Raw genomic sequence first — 14,849 nt, 5'->3', positions numbered from 1 at the left:
TTAGCTATTGTGAGCAAGGAAATACAGATACCTCTTCAATATACTGAATTCCTTTCTTTGGGGTATATATGTAGCAGTGAGATTGCTAGATTATATGGTAGCTCTACTTTTAGTTTTTTGAGGAACCTCCAAACTGTTCTTTATAGTGGTTGTACTAATTTACATTCCCACCAACTGTGTACAAGAGTTCTGTTTCCTCCACATTAACTCACCAGCATTTGTTATTGCCTGTCTTTCGGATAAAATCCATTTTTTTCTGGGGTGAGATAATATCTCACTATAATTTTGATTTGCATTTCTCTGATTATCAATTATGTTGTGCACGTTTTTATACACCCGTTTGCAATTTGTATGCCTTCTATTGAGAAATGTCTACTCAGATATTTGGCCCATTTTTAAATTGAATTACTGGATTTTTTTTCATATTGTTTGAGCTCCGTATATGTTCTGGTTATTAATCCCTTGTCAGATGGGTAGTTTGTAAATATATTCTCCCATTTTGTGAATTGTCTGTACATTTTGTTGATTATTTCCTTTGCTGTGCATAAGCAGTTTAACTTGATATGATCCTATTTGTCCATTTTTTCTTTGGTCCTGTGCTTCTGGGGTATTACTTAAGAAATCTTTGCCCAGATAAATGTACTGGAGAGTTTCCCCCAATGTTTTTTCTATTAGTAGTTTATTAGCTTGAAGTCTTATATTTAAGTACTTAATCTATTTGGATTTGCTTTTTGTATATGGTGAGGAATAGGGATCTAGTTTCATTCTCTGCATATACAGATCCAGTTTTCCCAGCACCATTTATTGAAGAGACTGTCTTTACCCCAGTGTATGTTCTTGGCACCTTTGTTGAAAATGAATTCAGTGTAGGTGTGTGGATTTGTTTCTCGATATTGATTTGGAATTGGTTCTCTATTCTGTTCCATTAATTAATGCGTCTGTTTTAATGCCAAGACCATGCTGCTTTGTTTACTATAGCTCTGTAGTGTAATTTGAAGTCAGGTAATGTGATTCCTCCAGTTTTGTTCTTTTTGCTTAAGATAGCTTTAGCTATTCTGCATCTTTTGTGCTTCTGTATAAATTTTAGGATTGCTAATTGTAGCAATCCTAACAAACATGGATTATCTTTTCAGTTTTTTGTCCTATTCAATCTATTTCATCAGTGTTTTATAGTTTTAATTATATAGACCTTTAATTTATTTCATTAATTCATAGGCACTTCATTTTATGTGTGGATATTTTAAATGGAATTTTAAAAAATTTCTTTTTCAGATTGTTCACTGTTGGCATATAGAAACACTACCGATTTCATATCCTGTAATGTTACTGAATTTGTTTACCAGTTCTCATAGTTTTTGTGTGAAGTCTTTAGATTTTTTCCAAATATAAGATCATAGCATCTGCAAACAAGGATAATTTGGCTTCTTCCTTTTAAATTCAGATGCCCTTTATTTCTTCTGTCTGATTGGCCTAAGTAGGACTTCCAGTACCATGTTGAATGATATTCATGAAAGTGGGCATCCTTGTCATGTTCCATATCTTAAAGGAAAGGCTTTCAGTATTTCCCCATTCATTATGATACTAGCTGTGAGTCTGTCATATATGACTTTTACTGTGTTGTGGTACATTCCTTCTATTACCAGTTTTTTGAGGGTTTTTATCATGAAAGATTGTTGAGCTTTATCAAATGCCTATTCAGCATCAATTGAAATCATCATATGTTTTTTGTCCTACATTTTGTTAGTATGATGTATCACATCGATTGATTTTTATGTGTTGAACCATAATTACATTCCTGGGATAACCTCACTTGGTTCATGAAGAATAATATTTTTAATGTGTTGCTGAATTCAGTTTACTAGAATTTTGAGGATTTTTGCATCAATTTTCATTAGGAATATTAACCTGTAGCGTTACTTTTCTGATATGTCTTTGGTTTTTGCATCATGGTAATATTGGTTTCATAGAATGAGTTCAGAAGCATTCATTCCCTCCTCTTCCTCTATTTTTCAGAATAGTTTGAATAGGATTGGTATTAATTCCTTAAATGTTTGGTAAAGTTCAGCAGTGAAGCCATCGAGTCCCAGAATTTTTGTTACTGGAGACTTTATTACAGCTTCAGTCTCGTTACTTGTTATTGGTTTGTTCAGCTTTTGAATTTCTTCATGGCTCAATCTTGGTTGGTTTTACGTGTGTAGGAATTTATCAATTTCTTCTAGGTTTTCCAATTTATTAGTATATAGTTGCCCATAGTAGTCTCTAATGATTCTTTTAATTTCTATGGAATTAGTGGTAATGTCTTGTTTTTCATCTCTAATTTTATTTATTTGTGTCTTCTCTCTTTTTATCTTCATTAGTCTGGCTAAAAGTTGGTCTATTTTTAAAATCTGTTTTAAAAACCAGCTTCTTATTTCATCAATCCTTTTATTGTATTTTTGTTTAAATTTCATTTATTTCTGCTCTGATCTTTATTATTATTTTTTCTACTATTTTCGGGTTTGGTTTGTTTTTGCTTTAGTAGTTCTTTAAGATGCATCATTAAGTTGTTTATTTAAAGTTTTTCTACTTTTTTGATGTAGGTGCTTATAGCTATACAATTTCCTTTTAGTACTGCTTTGGCTATATCCCATAGATTTTAGTATGTTGTGTTTCCATTTTCATTTGTTTCAATAAATTTTTCAGCTTCCTTCTTCATTTCTTCATTGCCCCACTGATCATTCAGAAGCATGTTGTTTCATTTCTGCCTGTTTGTATAGTTTCCAGAATTCTTGTAATTAATTTCTAGTTTTATTCTATTGTGGTCAGAAAAAATACTTGATGTAATTTTATTTTTTTTAATTTCTTAAGACTTATATTGTCCTATCTTGGAGAAAAATTCATGTGCTAAGGAGAAAAATGTGTATTCTGTAACTTTTGGATGAAGTGTTCTGTAAATATCTATTAGGTTCATTTGGTCGATAGTGCAGATTAAGTATTATAATGTTTCTTTGTTGATTTTCTGTATGGATGATCTGTCTCATGCTAAAATGGGAGGTCTCCATCTATTACTTTATTGTGGTGTGTCTCTCTCTTAGCAATAATAATATTTACTTTGTGTATCTGGGTGCTCTAGTGTTGGTTGCACATATAGTTGTTATAACCTCTTTCTGAATTGACGCTTTTATCATTAAGAAACCTTCTTTGTTTCTTTTTATAGTTTTTGTCTTAAAATCTATTTTGTCTCAAATAAGTATACTTACTCTTGCTCTTTTTCGGTTTTATTTGCATGGAACGTATTTTTTCATCCCTTTATTTTCAGTCTATGTGCATCTTTATGGGTGAAGTGTGATTCTTATAAGCAGCAGATTGTTGGGTCTTCTTTTTTTAAATCTATTCAGCCATTCTATGTCTTTCAATTGGAGAGTTAAGTCTATTTACATTCAGTGTCATTATTAATATGTAAGGATTTACTCATGCCATTTTATTTTTTGTTTTCTGGTTGTTTTGTTTTGTTTTGTTTTTCTGGTAGCATGATTTAGTTTCTTGCTTTTTAGTTTTTATAAATCTGTAGTGTGTTTTTTGATTTGAAGTTAACATGAGGCTTGCAAAGAATGTCTTGTAATCCATTACTTTAAACTGAAGGCAGCCTAATACTAATTGCATAAACTAATAAACAAAAAGAAAACTAATAAAAAGTACACTTTAGCTTTGTGTCCCATTTTAACTTTTTGTCATTTCTATTTATGTCCTAATGTACTGTCTTATGTGTTGAAAAGTTGTAGTTATTATTTTTGATCAATTTATCTTTTAGTCTTTCTATTTAAGATATGAGTAGTTTACACATTCATAATTACAGTGCTATAATATTCTGTGCTTTTCTGTGTATTTACCACTATCAGTGAATTTTGTACCTTCAGGTAATTTCTTATTACTCACTAACACCCTTTTCTTTCAGACTGATGAACTGCTTTTAGCATTTCTTGTAGGACAGACCTGGCATTGCTGAAATCCCTCAGCTTTTGTTGGTCTGGAAAGATTTTATTTTTCTTTCATGTTCAAAGTATAATATCACTGGGTATACTATTCCAGGGTAAAAGGTTTTTTTTTCCTTCAGCACTTTAAATATGTCATGCCACTCTCTCCTGGCCTGTAAAGTTTCCACTGAAAAGTCTTCTGACAGACATATTGTAGTGTTTTTGCATGTTCATTTATTTTATCTTGCTGTGTTTAGTATCCTTTCTTTATCCTTGACCTTTGGAAATTTGATTATTAGATATTTTAAGGTAGTATAATTTAGGTTACATTTGCTTGGTGTTTTATAACCTCCTTGTACTTGAATATTGACATCTTTCTCTAGGTTTGGTACGTTCTCTGTTATTATCCCTTTGAACAAGCTGTCTATCCTGATCTCTATCTCTCTACCTCCTCTTTAAGACCAATAACTCTTAGATTTGCCCTCAGTGAGGCTATTTTCTAGATCTTGTATGCATGTTTTATTAATTTTATTATTTTTGTTTTTGTCTCTTCTCCCTGAGTATTTTCAAATGACCTATCTCAAAGTTCAATAATTCTTTTTTCTGCTTGATCAATTATGCAGTTAAGAAAGTGATGCATTCTTCTGTATGTCCATCACATTTTTGGATTCCAGAGTTTCTGCTTCGTTCTTTTTAATTATTTCAACCTCTTTGTTAAATTTATCTGATAGGAGTCTGAATTCCTTCTTTGTGTTATCTTGAATTTCTTTGAGTTTCCTCAACACAGCTATTTTGAATTATTTGTCTGAAAGGTCACATATCTCTGTCACTCTGGGATTGGTCACTCATGCCTTGTTTAGTTTGTTTGATGAGGTCGTGTTTTCCTAGGTGGATGTTTGTGAATGTTCATTGGTGTGTGGATACTGAAGAGTTAAGTATTTCTTGTAATCTTCACAGTCTGGGCTTGTTTGAAGCCTTTCTTCTTGGGAAGGCTTTCCAGGTATTTGAAGGGACTGCAGTGTTCTAAGTTTTGTTCACTGCAGTCATATCTTCATTAGGAGATACCCCAAGACCACTAACACTGTGGTTCTACTGACTTGGTTGTCTTGGTTAAGATCTGGAAGAATTCTCTGGATTACCAGGCAGAGATTCTTTTTCTCTTCCCGTACTTTCTCCCAAATAAATGGAATCTGTCTCTCTGTACTGAGCTGCCTGGAGCTGAGGGAAGGGTGACACAAGCAACCCTGTGGCCACCACCACTGACACTGTGCTGGATCAAACCTAAAGCCAATAGGTTAAGGAGGTCTCACTTAAGGCCTGCGGTAACCACTACCTGACTACTGGCTATATTTACTCAAGGCCCTATGGCTCTACAATCTGAATGTTGTGAAGCCAGCCAGGTTTGTGTTTTTCCCTTCAGGATCACAAGTTTCCCCTGTCCACAGGTAGGTCCAGAGATGTCATCCAGGAGCCAGGCCCTGGAGTTAGAAACCTTAGAAATGTACCTGGTGCTCTATTTTAGTGTGGCTGAGCTGGGACCCAAGCCACAAGTCAAAGTCCTTTACACTCTTCCTTTTTCTTTTCACAAGCAGAGGAGTTGCTTCCTGTGGCCACAAATATCCCAGAGCCATGGCGAGCACTGCCTAGATACCGCCAATGTTCACTCAAGGCCCAAGGGCTATTCATGCTGTTGTGGTGAATGCTGCCAGGCCTGGGACTCTCCCTACAGGATAGTGGACTTTTCTCTATCCCAATGTAAGTCTAGAAATGACATCCAAGAGCCAAGGCCTGGATTCAGGGATCCCAAGAGTTTACTTGGTGCTCTTGTTCACTGTGGCTGAACTGGTAGCCATGCTGCAAGGCAAAGTCCCCTTTACACATTCCTTTTCTTTTCTCAAACAAAAGGAATCTCTCTCCATAGCCAAACCAGCTGGGAATGTGCTGGATTAAGCCAGCACTCACCACCTTAAGCCAGCACATCTCTGAGTATCACCCAAAACCCACACTGAGTGTTGCCTGGGTACCATTCAGGGCCCAAGCACTCTTTATTCAGCAGATGATTAATCTTGCCAGGACTGAGTTTTTCCCTTTAAGCTTGTGGGTTCTGTTCTGGCCCAGGTTGTGTCTAGATTTGTTGTCTGGGAGCCAGGGTTTGTAATGGGGGCCTCACAATTTGGCTCAGTACTCTCTCCTACTGTGGGTGAGCTGGTAACCAAGTTGCAAGACAAAGTCTTCTTTACTCTTCCCTCTCCTTTCTTCAAGCAGAAGAAAGGAGTTTCTTTCAGAGCTGTGAGCTGTGTGCCTGGGGTTGTGGGATTGGTGGTGCAAGCAGTCCCTTGGCTGCCCCAGCTAGTGTCTCATTAGGTTGCATGTCTCCCAAGTCCACTAACTCTGAGCCTAGCACAGCAGGAGTACTTGCATAGGAATTGCAGTCCTTATGGCCTAGACTGCGTTTCAAGTTTATTTAGATCCACAGAGCACTTTAGCCCACAGTGGCAAGGCTTTCTGGAACCCAGGTTGCAAGTACTGGGATGGCCTTCTGGCAAGAGCTAGTCTAAATATTCCCTCTTTGGGCACCAGCTGAGTTCTGCCGGATGTCGCTTTTCACTGTGGCAGGAGAGCACTGATTTCTAATGCAAAGTCTCACAGTCCTTGCACTCTGCCTCCCAAAAGCACACAGGTTCTCTCTTTGCACCACTCTGCCACTGCCCTGGCATGGAGGAGTGGTGGCATTGGAAATTGAAGACTGCTTTTCCTACCTTCTTCAGTGCCTCTTTCAGTGATATGAAATTAAATCTAGTACTGTGATCGCTTACTTGATTTTTGGTTCTAATGAAGGTACTTTTTTGTGTGGGTAGTTGTTGAATTTGGTGTTCCCACAGGGAGGATGATTACTGGAGTTTTCTATTTGGCCATCTTACTCCACCTCCCACTGAGTTTGAGTATTTTAGATACTGCCTTTAAGTGGAATCATGAAAAATTTATCCTTCTGTGACTAGTTTATTCCTTTTAGCATAATGTCCTCCAACTTCATCCATATTAATCCAAGTGGCAGGATGTCCTTTGTATTCAAGGTTGAATAGTATTCTTTTGTGTGTATATACCACATTTTCTTTATCCATTCATTTGTGGGTAGAAATGTAGCTTGTTTCCATCTCTTGGCTACTATGAATAATGTTTCAGTGAACATGGGAGTGCAGGTATCTCTTTGAGATCCTTATTTCAATTATTTTGGATATATACCCAGAAGTGGGGTTGCTGCATTATATGGTAGCTCTATTTTTAGTTTTTAAAGGAACTTTCGTACTTTTTCCATAATGGCCATACCAATATACATTCCCACCAGCAATGTACAAGACTTGCCAACATTTGTTGTGTTTTTATTTTTTAATAGTAAACATTCTAACAGATGTGATGTTACTTCTTACTGTGGTTTTGATACGCATTTCCTGATAACTAAGGATATCGAGCATCATTTCATATATTTATTGGCCATATGTATGTCTTCTGTGGGGAAATGTCTATTCAAGTCCTTTGCCTATTTTTTAATTGGATTATTTGGTTCTTTTGCTTTGTTTTGTTTGCTTTTTATTTGTAAGAGTTTGTTGTATATTTCGGATATTAAACCTTTATCAGATTTGGAAATATTTTCTCTCATTCCATAGTTTGTCATTTCACTCTGTCGACTGTTTCCTTTGCTGTGTAGAAGCTTTTTAGTTTGATGTAGTCCCACTCGTCTATCTTGGCTTTTGTTGTTGCTTCTGCTTTTTGTCTCATATTCAAGAAATAAATGCCAAGACAAATATCATAAAGCTTTTCTCATATGTATTCTCATAGGAGTTTTACAGTTTTAGGTCTTATGTTTAAATCTTTAATTCATTTATGGTTGATTTTTGTGTATGACATAAAGAAATGATCAGTTTCATTATTTTGCATGTGTATATCTAGTTTTCCCAACACCTCTTCTTGAAGAGATTATCATTTTCCCATTGTGTATTCATGGCATCCTTATTGAAGATCAATTGGTTGTATATGCATGGTTTTATTTCTGCGATATCTATTCTGTTCCATTGGTCTATATGTCTGATTTTATGCCAGTGCATATTGTTTTCATTACTATAGCTTTGTAATATATATTGAAGTCAGGAAATGTAATGCCTCCAGCTTTGTCGTTTCTCAAGATTGTTTTGGCCTTTTGGGTTCTCTTTGTGGTTCCATATGAATTTTAGGATTGTATTTTTTATTTGTGTAAAAAATGTCATTGGGATTTTGATAGGGATTGCATTGAATTCATAGATCTCTTTGGGTAGCATGAACATTTTAACAATATTAAGTTTGCCAACTCATGAACATAGGATGCCTTTCTATGTATTTATGTCTTTAATTTTTTCATTAGTGTTTTGAAGTTTTCAGTTTAGAAGTCTTTCACCTACTTTAAGTTTATATTCAAGTATTTTATTATTTTAGATGCTATTGTAATTGGAATTATTTCCTTTTCCAATAGTTCATTGTTATTGTATATAAACAAAACTGTTTTTGTATGTTAAATCTGTATCCTACAACTTTACTGAATCAGTTTATTAGTTTGAACAATTGTTTTGTGGAATCTTTACAGTTTTCTAGATATGAGGTTATGTCAAGGTAAATTTCTTCTATAACTGATTTGTTGAGTCTTTTAAAAATTCTCAATGGGTGTTGAATTCTGTCAAATGCTTTTCCTGCTTCTATTGAGATTATAATGTGGTTTTTATACTTATGCTAATGTGCTATATTACATTAAGTGATTTGCATATGTTGAACCATCCTTGCATATGAGGGATGAATCCCACTTAGTTGTGGTGTATGATACTTTTAATATGCTATTGAATTTGGTTTGCTAGTATTTTGTTGTGAGTTTTTGCCTCTTTGTTAATCAAGGATTAATTGCTTTTCAGTTTTCTTTTCTTGGAGTATCTTTGTATGTCTCTGGTATCAGGGTAATGCTAGCCTCATAAAATGAATTTGGAAGTATTTCCTCCTCTTCCGATTTTCGAAAGTATGAGAAGGATTGGTGTTAATTCTTTTTTTAGATGTTTGGTAGAATTCACCTGTTGAAGGCATCTGGTCCTGGACTTCTCTTTGCTGGGAGTAGTTGATTAATGATCTAGTGTCTTTCCTGTTTCAGTTTAGTGCCTTTTCATTGTGACTTGAAAAATTCTATTTAGCATTTCACTGGTAGATTGGATGTGGAGTAGAGGTAAAGAGAAAAGTCAGGGATGACTCCAAAGTTTTCAACCTGAGCAAGTGGAAGGATGGAGTTGCTGCCATCTGAAAGGTGGAAGTCTATAAAAGTGGAGCAAATTTTTAGTGAGTTCAACTGTGGATCTAAGTTCACGATGTTTGTTAAATATTCAAGTGGAGTTGGATTTCAGGGGAGAAGTCCAGGATAGAAATACAAAATTTGGAGATCATCAAGAAAGAGCATATATTTAGAAAAGAAGGACTGAACTCTGGAGAATTGTTAGAAATCATAAAAATAATAATAAACCAAATAATACTGAGAAGAAGAGAACAATAAGGTAGGAGGAAAACTAGAAGAGTATGGTGTTTTGGAAGCCTAATGAAGACAGTGTTTTGAGAAGAACGTGAGCAGCTGCATGGAATACTACTGATAGTTCAAATAAGATGGGGACTGAGAATTGACCATTGGATTTTGCAATGTTGAGGTCATTGGTGACCTTGACAAGAGCAATTTCAGTGGAGTAGTAGGTGTAAAAGCCTAGCTGTAATGAGTTCTGTAAAGAATGGGATAAATGGAATTGGAAACTAGAAATCAAGAAAACTCCTTTGAGGAATCTTCTTCTAAAAGAGGCAGAGAAATTGGGCAAAGCTAGAGGGGACTACGGGGACATCAATAGACATTTTTTTTTTTTAATCTGAGAAATTATAGCACATTTCTATGCTGAATGGAACTGATCCAGTAGAGAAGGGGAAATTAATAAGGCAGGTAAGAAAAGAATTACTAGAATGGCATCTTTGAATAGGGAGAAGGTATGTGTTCTGGTGCACAAATGAAGGAGTCGACCTTACTTAGGAGTACGGATAATGACAAGAGCAGAGGCAGGATATGTGTGCATTCTTGCAGTTACGTCAGTTGGAAGTTATCTTCTGATGCTTGTAGAAAAATCTCTGCTTTAAGAAATTCATCATTATGGAAGTTCCAAAAATTTATGAAAGTAGAGAGAATAGATTAATGAACCCAATAGATTAATGAACCTCCATGCTGTCATCACCCAACTTTAACAACTATCTCTTCATGACCTGTATTGTTTTGTTCTATAGCCCCATCTACACTCTTTCCCTTCCCCAGATTATTTTGAAGTAAATCCCATGTATCATATTATTACAATTCTAAGTATTTTATTATATGCCTCTGAAAGATGGTGCTTTAAAAGCTATAACCACATCACCATGCCTAAAATATTAACAATAATTCCTTAATATTATAATATATCCCATCCATGTTCCGAATTCCCCAGTTGTCTTTTTATAATGTTTGTTTGAATTGTGGTCTACATAAAGACCACGTATTGTGATTGATTGATGTGTCTCTTGTGTCACTTTCAATTTATAGATGCTCTTTTCATCTACATTACCCAGTTTATTTCTTGATAAAACTGAACTGTTTGTCCTGTAGAGTCTCCCACAGTCTGTATTTTGCTGATTGCATCCCCATGGTGACTTTTAACATGTTCTTCTGTTCTCTGTAATTCCTCATTCAGAGGCTTGATGAGATCTGGGTATAATGTTTGCAAGAATACTTTATAAATGGTGTTGTATACTTCTATCAAGAGACACATAATGTCCAGTTGTTTCCCTTGTTGGGATGTTAACAGCCTTTGATAATTTTTGTTTAGATCTATTAATTGATTGGGTGTTTCTGGAATTAGCAGGAATATTTGTAAAAAGAGAAGCATTTCCTCTTTTCTTTTAAGTTATACTTTTGTGCAGTTCAAAGTTTTGTTTGGATTGCTTTAATTTCCTCAGTGAAGTAGTAAGTAAGGGTATCAGATAGAATGAAGAGAGATAGGAAATATTAGAGATTTTAGGAAGAGAAGGTGTGAAATAGACATCTAAGTGAGAAACAGCATGACTAGACTACAGAGATTTAGTATGATTGCTAGTAGAACTAGATGTACCATATGACCCAGCCATCCCATTACTGGGGATATACCCAAAGGATTATAAATCATGCTGCTATAAAGACACATGCACACGTATGTTCATTGCGGCACTATTCACAATAGCAAAGACTTGGAATCAACCCAAATGTCCATCAGTGACAGACTGGATTAAGAAAATGTGGCACATATACACCATGGAATACTATGCAGCCATAAAAAAGGATGAGTTTGTGTCCTTTGTAGGGACATGGATGCAGCTGGAAACCATCATTCTTAGCAAACTATCACAAGAACAGAAAACCAAACACCACATGTTCTCACTCATAGGTGGGAACTGAACAATGAGATCACTTGGACTCGGGAAGGGGGACATCACACACTGGGGCCTATTATGGGGAGAGGGGAGGGGGGAGGGATTGCATTGGGAGTTATACCTGATGTAAATGACGAATAGTTGGGTGCTGACGAGTTGATGGGTGCAGCACAGCAACATGGCACAAGTATATATATGTAACAAACCTGCACGTTATGCACATGTACCCTAGAACTTCAAGTATAATAATAATAAATAAAATAAAATAAAATAATAAAGAATTTAACTAAGATCAATAAGTGTGGTTGTATGCTTTTTTAAAATCACCTTCACCTGTATGGAGGTAGATTAAAGTAGAGAAAGGATTGGCTTTAAGCAGGCTTCGGTTTTGGCCCCTGAACTCAAACAAGAAAAAGGCAAGAATATTCAGGACATATATACCAGGGAATGATTATGGAATTTGCATTAGGTAGAGGGGAAGGGGGACATGAAAATGATAAGGAACTGTAAAAAGCTGATAGGGTCCAAAGAATGCGTATCTTGTAAAGGTTGAAGAATTATAAAAGTCAGGGTGCTAAAAGCAGTGTGATGGAGAGATGAAAGGTGCTGATTAGATAGTGGAATGCTTAAAATTGAGATTATAGACAGGAAATGAATATAAGAGTGGCTGAGGAAAAGTGGTAGATAGCTCCCTGGAAGAGAGGAGATCAAGGAAATGAGAACCCAATAAATCTGAAAATTTATTAATATATATTGATCATCAAGTATTATGACAGTCACTAGGCCAGAATTTAAACTCCTCAAGTAATGAGTAGTATAACTTAATTATAAGGAATAGTAAAATATAAGCTCCATGTGGACAGGGAATTTTGTCCAGTTTTATCATTGTATCCCTAACCCTTACAATAATAACTGGCATATAGTAGAGTGTTCAATACATGATTGCTTTATGAATGAACAACTGAATGACTGAATGACTTGAAATTCAAAGCTGGGGGACGTTTAAGGAAGACAGAAGGATAATGGCTTGAAAGTGGTAATGGGGTGCAAATAGGTTGTCTAACCCAACTTTAGGACCATTGATTTGAGGAGTATGGGAAAAAAAGCAGTTGCCATTTGGGCTTTAGGGGAAGCAGTGTCTTCATTGGAAAACTAGAGTTCTTAGAGCAAGTAGGTGAAAGGAATATTTAGAAAAGAGGTTGAGGATATAAATACTTTTTCTGGTGATGGACTGTAAGTTCTAGTAGACACTGCAGGAGAGTTTCAGGAAATGGGGAAGGATGGGAAATAGGGTCAAAAAATAATGTGCAGAGTTGCATGGGGAATAAAGTGTAGGAATTTGGGATTTCTCTTTAGTTGACTGAAGTAAACAGAGATAAAGGACATAATTATATAATTCTAATAATATCAAAGCAGGTAATGGTTGTGAGACTATGAGTGTGGGGGTTGGGGGAGAGAGAGATGAGAGTCCTGCAAGGAACACAGAAAGCTATGAGGCCAGTTCTTCATTCGTGTAATATAAAGATCAAGACAAGGGAACAGGGGATGGCTCCCTCCTAATTCCTGTAGCACAAGGGACTGTGGATTCCTTTTGATTCCTGTGTATCATAGGGTTGCATGTCAGAAATCTCTTTTGACTACTACTAAAGGAGAACATTGGAGAAAAAGAGATATTTCTTGCATATGAACTTTGTGCTTCAGCCATACTTGAATTACTTGCAGTTCCCTCAGTACACCATGTTCTCTTATATCTCTTTGCCTGCTGGTCCCCTCTTCCTGGTTTATCGCCCATCGATCTCCCATCTATCCAGAATGCTTCTACTCATTCCTCAAGACTTAGCTTAAGTATTTCTTCCATGCAGTCTTTCTGCCTTTGCATATTTAAGGAAAATTTAGGGACTTCCTCCTGTTGTATTCCTTAGTATTCCATAAATATATCATCATCTTGACATTTAATTTTTATTGAATTTTTACTGAGATAATGTGGATTCACATGCAGTTGTAAGACATAATACAGAAATATTCCATGTACCATTTGCCCAGTTTCCCCCAGTGGAACATCTTGTAGAACTTTAGTTCAGTATTACAATCAGATTGACATTGACACAGTTCACCCATGTTATTCCAATTTCCCTAGTTTTATTTGTAGTTGTGTGTGTGTATTTGTTCTATAAAATGTTATATGTGTAAGTTCATGTATCCACTACCACAGTCAAGATACAGAACAATTTCATCACTACAAGGATCCATTTTGTTGTCCTTTTGTAACCACACCTACTTTTCTCCCACCTCCCTAACTCAATCTCTGACAACCACTAATCTGTCCTCTTTGTCTAAAATTTAGTCATTTCAAAGTATTATAAATGGAGTTACAGTATGGAACCTTTGGGGATTGTCTTTTTTTCACTTAGCATAATCCTTGGGGATCCATTCAGGTTGTTGCATGTATTTATAGCTCATTCCTTTTATTGCTGAGCAGTGTTACATTGTATGGATGTATCATGGTTTGTTTATCCATTCACTAGTTGAAGGAAAAGTGGCTTCTTTCCAGTTTTTGGCTGTTACAAAGAAATCTCCTATTTATATACAGTGCAGGTTTTTGTGTGAATATGTTTTCCTTTTTTTTTTTTTTTTTTTTTTTTTTTTGATATATACTCAGGAGTGGAATTGCTGAATATAGTGGAAGGACCAGGGACTTAAAGGGTAAGTCCATCTCGTCTTATCAGGAAGGCAAAAACTTTCCTGAAATCCTCTCACTATCACACTTCCCCTTCAATCTCATTGACCAGAACTAGTGGCAATGGAGGCTGTAAAAATGGAACACGCTTAGATATTTCAAACAAAATTTGGATTCTGTTAGCAAAGATTAAAGGGATATTTGTTATGAAATTAACAGTGTCTGCTAAAATGTCAATGTCTGAGAACGAAAGAAGCTGAATAGAAAAAAAATTCATCATAGGAATTATAGTAGGCTGAATGGTGGTTCTCAAAAAGATATGTCCATGCTGTCATTCCTGGGATCTGTGAACATTACTTGTGTGACAAAATATGTCATTAAGTTAAATAAAGATCTTGCTTATCTGTTAAGATACAGGCAGAAGAGGAGACATAGAGGAGAAGGTGACATGAAAAGGGAGGCAGAGATCACAGTGATGTGGCTATAAGCCAAGGAATACCAAAGCCATCAGAAGCTGGAAGAGGTAAGGAATGGATTTTCCCCTACAGCCTCTGGAGGGAGCGTGACCCTGCTGACACCTTGATTTAAAACTTCTGGCCTCCAGAACCATGAGAGAATAAGTAGCTGCTGTTTTGTGTAACCCAATTTGTGGTAATTTGTTATGGCAGCCTCAGGTAACTAACACAATAGTTAAGAGCACTGACATTAGAGTCAGATCTGAATTCAAGGTCTTCCTTTGCCAC

General features: G+C 35.9%; 1 long non-coding RNA gene across 2 annotated transcripts in view; it reads left to right on the top strand.

Moving 5' to 3' along the window:
• LOC108583839 overlaps positions 1 to 14,849 on the top strand; it is a 55,251-nt gene that overhangs the window by 6,223 nt on the left and 34,179 nt on the right. For both annotated transcript variants that reach the window (XR_004180607.1, XR_001898641.3), the window contains exon 2: positions 14,518 to 14,629. This is a non-coding gene — a long non-coding RNA (uncharacterized LOC108583839). The remainder of the gene's footprint in view (positions 1 to 14,517; positions 14,630 to 14,849) is intronic.

Source organism: Papio anubis, chromosome X (genome assembly GCF_008728515.1).
Source record: "Papio anubis isolate 15944 chromosome X, Panubis1.0, whole genome shotgun sequence".
Classification (NCBI taxonomy): domain Eukaryota; kingdom Metazoa; phylum Chordata; class Mammalia; order Primates; family Cercopithecidae; genus Papio; species Papio anubis.
The sequence above is the reverse complement of the archived record's forward strand: the minus strand, read 5'-3'. Positions and strand labels throughout refer to the sequence as shown.